The sequence below is a fragment of the Scylla paramamosain genome, chromosome 23 (genome assembly GCF_035594125.1).
Source record: "Scylla paramamosain isolate STU-SP2022 chromosome 23, ASM3559412v1, whole genome shotgun sequence".
Taxonomy (NCBI): domain Eukaryota; kingdom Metazoa; phylum Arthropoda; class Malacostraca; order Decapoda; family Portunidae; genus Scylla; species Scylla paramamosain.
In genome coordinates this window covers 24,574-32,294 of record NC_087173.1, presented here as the reverse complement: position 1 = coordinate 32,294, position 7,721 = coordinate 24,574, and the positions used below count along the sequence as shown (strand labels likewise).

General features: G+C 42.8%; 1 long non-coding RNA gene across 1 annotated transcript; it reads right to left on the bottom strand.

The window, feature by feature from the left end:
* Window positions 1-5,082: 5,082 nt before the first annotated feature.
* LOC135111969 (uncharacterized) lies at window positions 5,083-7,087 on the bottom strand. Its single transcript, XR_010273951.1, has 2 exons — window positions 5,334-7,087; window positions 5,083-5,257 (listed from the first exon to the last, which is right to left on the bottom strand). It is a non-coding gene; the product is annotated as an uncharacterized LOC135111969 (long non-coding RNA).
* Window positions 7,088-7,721: the final 634 nt, after the last annotated feature.

Sequence of the window (7,721 nt, the reverse complement as noted above, 5' to 3'; positions counted from 1 at the left end):
TCAGATTTACCAAATTATTTATAGCTAGAATCCTCTTTAGGGCACTCAGGAGACTACAGTCACTACACGCGGCTGTGCACTATAGAAGGAACAACAAAGGTATAGCTACCACAATTACCTTTTTTTTTTTTTTTTTTCCAGCAATCTGTAAATCTGCGTGGCTGCTGCTCGAGGTGGCAGAGCATTAACCGGAGCTGAGAGTGTGGTGGGATGGATGTTTTGACGGTATCTGTCCCTTTCTCTCTCCAAGTGGATATTGTACAGTAGCTACCAAATTATCTTTATTTTAAAGAGCTCTACATTCTGACACAATGGACGATAATATTTGACACGTTTGGTGATAACGCCAGTGACAATTGGTAGCCCTGCACACTAAGGATGGTTGCCGTATATTACATATGACCTAACAAATAGAAAGGCATCTTAGCATCACGTCAAGCCATGCATACCAACCTTACCGACACGACACGTGATCAGGCAGCGGGTTTCGTATTGTTCATTATGCCACAGTTCGCGCCACACTTTAAAGATAGTTTTCGGAGATACTGTACATTCATTGGCTGAAAAGTTCTTTATACAGTCATACAGATCAGTTACTTTCAACTTGGACTAATATGTATGAGACTACACTTTTATTTGAAATATTTAGATGCACGGTTCTACTTTATGCTTCTGTTTATCCTACTTAGTATTAAAACAAGAGTGGGATTTCATTAAGTTTATAAAGGAACGTTACTGAATGCTGTTGACGAGACAACGATGAGACAAATTCTTATTTCAGTTCTACATCACCAGTGTTTACGGCTTCACTCCAGAACAGGACTCCCTAACCTCCTCTCATCCCAAGCAAAGCCTCTTACGAGTAAATCGTTTCGTTATTGTCAATCTATTATCTGTTCTTTATATTCAAGAGAAAATATGGAAACAGTTGAATCTACTTTTCTATATCATGTCTTCTGGGTTGTGACTGATTTCTTTCTAGCGTCTGCAGCTTAAGAGTGTCAATGAAGAATAATGATGCTATTTCACTGAACTTAAAGCTTTCACTGTAAGGAATCTCTCTCTCTCTCTCTCTCTCTCTCTCTCTCTCTCTCTCTCTCTCTCTCTCTCTCTCTCTCTCTCTCTCTCTCTCTCTCTCTCTCTCTCTCTCTCTCTCTCTCTCTCTCTCAAACCATATCTCGCTCTCAAGTAGAATTCACCTTCTCTCTTTTACCCATCTTTACTATATTTCAGTAAGTAAGGCTATTTTCTAAGAAGTAACATCCTAACAATCCTCCTTCAGCTTGAGCAGCAACACTAATTTTATTGCAAACCTTCCAGTTCGACTTCGCTTCGATTACCTTACTTAAGGTTTCCAGTCAAGAGATACCCTGCCATGCCTCGCCTCACCCTCCCTAACACTCCGCCAAGACAATGATTCCCTTGGTACCATCGCCGCGTGTACCAGGATGAGAGAAAAGCCGACAGTCCACTGCTAAGCCATGCGCGGATTAGCGCCGTTAGCATCAGTCCGAGAACACAAGCAATTCAACTGACCTTGGAAAACCTTGAGCTGAAGCCAGGAGGGAAAGTAAAGTGTGTCTAGAATATGAAGGTGGTAGTTAAGTGAGACTGAAGAGGAGGAGCACAAGTCATGTTGCGATTGACGGATGAAGGCAATCTAGGGAGAGTGTCGCACAGAGGAGGCGGGACGCAAGGCGCCTTCAGGCCAGTCACTGCTGGTGTCCCTCGCCTCCCCTTCCTGCCTCGCTGCGAGGTGAAGGGGCCACTACCACCGCTGCCTCAACACTTACACTACCTTTGCGTCTCAACACTGAAATGCTTCAATGAATGGGAATGAACGGGAAAGTAATGGTCACTTAGAATTGCTTAGAACAAGTACATGTTACTAAGTGTTTTAAATCAATCTGTCTGTTTGCGTCTGTCTGTTTATCTCTGCCTCACATCTTCACTATAATGTTCTGTAAGAAAGAGCATCCCAATCTCTGTTGCTTTGTTGCAGCACATCTATTTATATTAATGTTGTGTATATATGTGTGTGTGTGTGTGTGTGTGTGTGTGTGTGTGTGTGTGTGTGTGTGTGTGTGTGTGTGTGTGTGTGTCTGGTGTAACATTGCGAGTGGAACAATATTTACGAGTATATTTAGTAGTTTTAGGAAATCAATGACAACTACGTATTGTGCCTGAAAAATGGCATACCGTAAGTACGAGGCAATGAGAGAAAAAATATAGTTAGGTCACTATGTATGCATTTTCTTCGCTTACAGTAATTGTTATCACGAAAGAATATACGAGTAACGGAAGAGGCATACGTTTATATTATGCAAACATTATGCTGTATTAATATCCCACTGACTAATTCAGTTGGATTTTTGGTTAAGTACTCGCTGCAGGGCACGGTAAAATATTTATTAAAGTGCTTTACCAAAGAAATTGTGCAAATATACTCTTTAGAATGAAATATACCAGTTTCTGCCGCTATTTAAAACTACTTTGTCCATGTCTGTGTCTGCCCGCACATCCATCTGTCCCTCTGTCTATTTGTCTGTTTCTGTGTCTGCTTGCTTGCCTTCTATTTTTGTCTGCCTGCCTGTCTGCCTGCTTCTTTGCCTGCCTATCCTCTTCAAGTTAGGCTGACTATTTCCCTGTCACCCTGTCTGTCTGCCTGCTTTCTTTCTTTCTTTTTTGTATGTCCATCCACCTCTTTCCCCGTCCGTTAGTCTGTCTGCCTCCTTGCTTGCTTGCTTGCTTGCTTGCCTCCCTGCCTGTTTGTTTGACCGTCTGTCTTCCTGCCTACCTGTCCGCTCTCTCTCTCTCTCTCTCTCTCTCTCTCTGATGATTACCTAAACAAGTCAAAACATTATTTAAATCACAACTACGAAACACCAAGGTGCTTGAAGGCTTGTCTGTAAGTGGTATCAGTGTGAACAGGTTACATCACGCTCCTATACAATCATGATTTGCGCAGCACACCCTCCATAGTAGGTTGGCAGGCACTTCCCACACGTTAAGGAGTCTTTCTTCATTTCACTCTCTAATTTAAACTTCTTTATGCAAATGAAATTAAAGTTCAGGATTTAAATGATCACTTACTTTCTTCGCACATAACAAAAATGTGCTGGACAAATATTTACATACAAAAAACAATAATAATATTCGAGCCACACTTCACAGTAACGAAAGCTTTCATAAATATAGGAAGATATTGCAAAGGTCGCACTGAAATATTATTTATCACCGTACAACTACCATACCTAATTCCCGGGAGCAGACTCATGCAGGATATAAAAAGATGAAAGACCAATAAATAGCGGTAGAGAGTCATGAGAACATGGCAATTCATCAAGATCCCGAGAGAGAGAGAGAGAGAGAGAGAGAGAGAGAGAGAGAGAGAGAGAGAGAGAGAGAGAGAGAGAGAGAGAGAGAGAGAGAGAGAGAGAGAGAGAGAGAGAGAGAGAGAGAGAGAGAGAGAGAGAAGGATAATATGAAAAATAGGGCCCTAAGGAGAGCAGGAGGCATGCAGGCAGGAAGGAAGGAAGACAAAAACAAGTATCAATACAATAAACATAATAAATAATAGTAAATAATAAACAAAAAATAATGATAGAGAGATACATTACATTGCACGTGTATCTAAGAGTGAACATTACTCACGGCTCACCAGCACTCCCCGGCACACAGCTAATCCTGGCGCTAGTGAGGCTCTGAGGAGGAAAGACGCTTACTTTCCCTTGGCTTACAAATGAAAGTGTGCTCTACCGTACCTCCCATCAGGAAGCCACGCTGATGGGGAATTAAAAGATGGAGTGTGCTTTTCAGTATTTCTACTTCAGGAACACAGCCACTAGAACAACTAATTGCTTACTGTCCACGGCAGGTACAGAGATAGATAGATAGATAGATAGATAGAGAGAGAGAGAGAGAGAGAGAGAGAGAGAGAGAGAGAGAGAGAGAGAGAGAGAGAGAGAGAGAGAGAGAGAGAGAGAGAGAGAGAGAGAGAGAGAGAGAGAGAGAGAGAGAGAGAGAGAGAGAGAGAGAGAGAGAGAGAGAGAGAGAGAGAGAGAGAGAGTGTAGCGAAGGTGAGGTGCTACTTGGCCGCCCGGAAGTTGCTCAAGCGAGAAGTGTAGGCTCCCAACTATGACTCTTGGTCATAGCAGTGTTTAGTCCTTGAAGGGTAACAATTTCCAGTGTCATAACAGTGTAGCTCTGGCAAAGGAAACTTAGCCTGTGTATTCTCTCTCTCTTATTCAGCAAAAACATGAACAATATATACAAAATTACATTACATAATAAATGATATACACAAAATTATAGAAAAAGAGAGTTTATGTGTGTGTGTATGTCTGTGTGAAGAAAGGAGTAATATGATGTATTGAGAAGATGTGTAACACATGTGTCAAAGAGCGTGCACAGAATGTTTACAAGTAAGGGATATGTATAAAGTGAGGATAGAAGAGATGAAAGACAAAAGCCTGTGCAGTAGAGAGAGTGAAAACGGAAGGGTGATAATACAACAGAGAACAGAGTGCTAGGAGCGGTGACTTGTGTCCCGCTACAAGAGAGAGAGAGAGAGAGAGAGAGAGAGAGAGAGAGAGAGAGAGAGAGAGAGAGAGAGAGAGAGAGAGAGAGAGAGAGAGAGAGAGAGAGAGAGAGAGAGAGAGAGAGAGAGAGAGAGAGAGAGAAAACTAATTATATGTAGAAATGAAAACGAAATTAAATTGGTTAACTTTCCAGCCACAACCATCGCCCCCGCCACCACCACCACCACCACCACCACCACCACCAGCACGTCGCCGCCACCAGCTTGAACCGCAGTCAAAGGGAGCGCCATACATGTGTTTAATTTCTGGCAAGGTTTTTTTTTTTTTTTTTTTTTTTTTTGCAATACAGTAGAAAACTTGAAACGCCGTCTTGTTACAGATTAAAACTCCTTGCCTTCAGGAAATGAGGGCATCTCATTTCATCTATTTTCATTCTTCCCTATAAATTTCATCTATTTTCATTCTTCCCTATAAATTTTCCTTCGGGTTTTCCTTCTCTAACCCAGTAAGGTATTTACTTCAGATTTGTTTCCTGTACGGCTTATGACGGAGGGAGTGGAGGGTGAGGAGAGAGCCTTCTGCTTTGCTGTCCTTTAACTTTATGTAACTCTCCCTCGGTGTACACACACTTGTTCTAAGACAGTCAGTTTGATGGTCTGAGTTGGTAGGTGGTAGGGTAGACAGAGTGGAGAAAGTAGGAGGTGCTGCACACTCACCTCCCCTGCTCCCCAGTCATAATTCAAGTCAGGTTGGTGGAAGACTGGGAAGGGTAGGGAGGTGCTGCACACTCACCTCCCATGCTCCCCACGGTCAGTCAATTTGGTGGTCTGTTGCCAGATTAGAGTAAGATTTGTAAGTCAGTCAGGATGGTTGTTTTTAGAGTTGCCAGGGTCAGTCAGGCTGGTGGTAGGGAAGTGCTACGCACTCACCTACCCTGGACAGGGTAAGATGTAGGGATGTAGGGATCAGAGTCACAGTGTCAGAGAGTTGCTCTTAGAAGTTGCCAGGATGAGTAAGGTCAAACTGGGAGACTGGGAAGTGTAGGGAGGTGCTGCACACTCACCTCACATGCTCCCCAGGGCCAGTCAGTTTGGTGATTACATATCTGTAAATCAGGCAGGTTGTTTGTTTTTTTGAGCTGCCAGGGTCAGTCAGTCAGGGTCAGACAAGGGAAGTGCTACGCACTCACCTTGCCAAGATCAGAGGGGTGGTGGTGGTGGTGGTCTGTAGAGTTGGAGTTGCTCTTTGGAGTTGGTAGGATGAGTCAGATTGACGGGAGACTGGGAAGGGTAGGGAGGTGCTGCACACTCACCTCCCGTGCTTCCCAGGGTCAGTCAGTATGGTGGGTCTTTAGAGTTGCCAGGATGAGTCACGGGAAGTGCTACGCACTCACCTTGCCAGGATCAGTTGCCAGGGTGGGGAGTACTGGAGTACTGGTGGTGGTCTGTACAGTTGGAGTTGCTAGAATGAGTCAGATTGTTGGTCAAAGTCAAACTGGGAGACTGGGAAGGGTAGGGAGGTGCTGCACACTCACCTCCCGTGCTTCACAGGTGGGGTGGTGGTCTTTGGAGTTGTCAGGATCAGTCAGGTTGGTATTGATTTATTTTTATTATTTATTGTTGATTGCCAGACTTAGTCACTTTTATTGACGGGGGGAATTAGGAGTTTTTTGGTTTTTACTTTATTTATTTTTTGTTAATTTAATTTAATTTATATATTTTATTTTATTTTCTATTTATTTTATTGTTTTTTTTTTCTTTATACCTGTATATATTTTATTCTTTTTGGTGTGGTAGTCCGTAGACTTGGGGAGAGAAGGGAAGTGCTGTGCACTCACCTCTCTTGCTCTCCCGAGGTACGAGGTGGTAGGGAGGTTTTTATTTTTATTTTATTCATTTATTTACTTATTTGCTTTATTTATTTATTTTATTTTATTTTATTTTATTTATTTACTTATTTATCTAATTTTTTTTTTTGCGTGGAAGGTTGGGAGAGAAGGGAACTGCTATGAACTCACCTTAATTTTTATTATTATTTTTTTTCTATCATTTGCCTGGTAGGTTGGGAGAGAAGGGAAGTGCTATGCACTCACCTTTATGTTTTTTTTTTATTTATTTTTTCCTGTTAGGTGGAGAGAAGGGAAGTGCTATGCACTTACCTTTATTTTTATTTATTTATTTATTTATTTTTATTTTTTTTATTATTTTTTTTTTTTTTTATTATTTTTTGCCTGGTAGTCCGTAGACTTGCCAGGGTTAGGTAGGGGAGAGAAGGGAAGCGCTGTGCACTCACCTCCCTTGCTCTCCCGGGGGCGGTAAGGCGGTGCCTTCCTCCCCTGGGGAGGGGTAGGGAGGTGCTGCGCACTCACCTCCCCTCCTCCCCGTGGGCAGCTCCATCACCGTACCTGTGTGTTTGAGGCACACATGGTGATGGAGGGATGCTCTTTGAAGGTTTTTGTGAGTTCCGAGAGGGGGGTTCGAACCTACGCGCCCCTCACTTCCCTCACGCCAAACTCCAAGTGCATCACTCTACCCACTGGGCCACGAGGGCCCTTTTTCTTTTTTTTAAAGTTGGTCTACTTCCCCATCTTCCCAATCTTTTTTGTAAAGTTGGTCTATTTCCCCATCTAATGTTCACGCCAGTATGTATTAAAGAATTATGATGTGAATTAATTTCATTACGTTATTTATTTATTTCATTTTCTATGGGATATGACCGCTGGCATCCCACACACACTGGGTTCCCAAGACTGTCACTACGCCATGAAACCCCAACGGTAAACAAGATATATTTGAACACATGATTTCCCCTCCAGTGTTCATGCAGCACCAAAAGTTCAATAAGAAAAACTGCTGCTGATTCTAAAGTGAGCGTTCATGCCCACAGTGATAATTAGATAATTATTGACTTGTGGGAGTATGTCTTGGAGTGCAAATAGCAGTAGGTGAGATCAGAGAACTTTACAGAGGCGAGCATTCCTTGTGTCTGGAGCCGCCTCCCCTGTGCTGCACCGCCACCACCATCACCAACAACAATAACAACAACACAACATTACACCTGTCCATCCTGCAGCACGAGAATGACTCAGCCCAGAGAACCACGGATTGCTTTATTCGTAATTCACGTCCACTCTCAACATAGACATCAATCAAATTATGTCATTGAAAAAGCTGGTGAAGC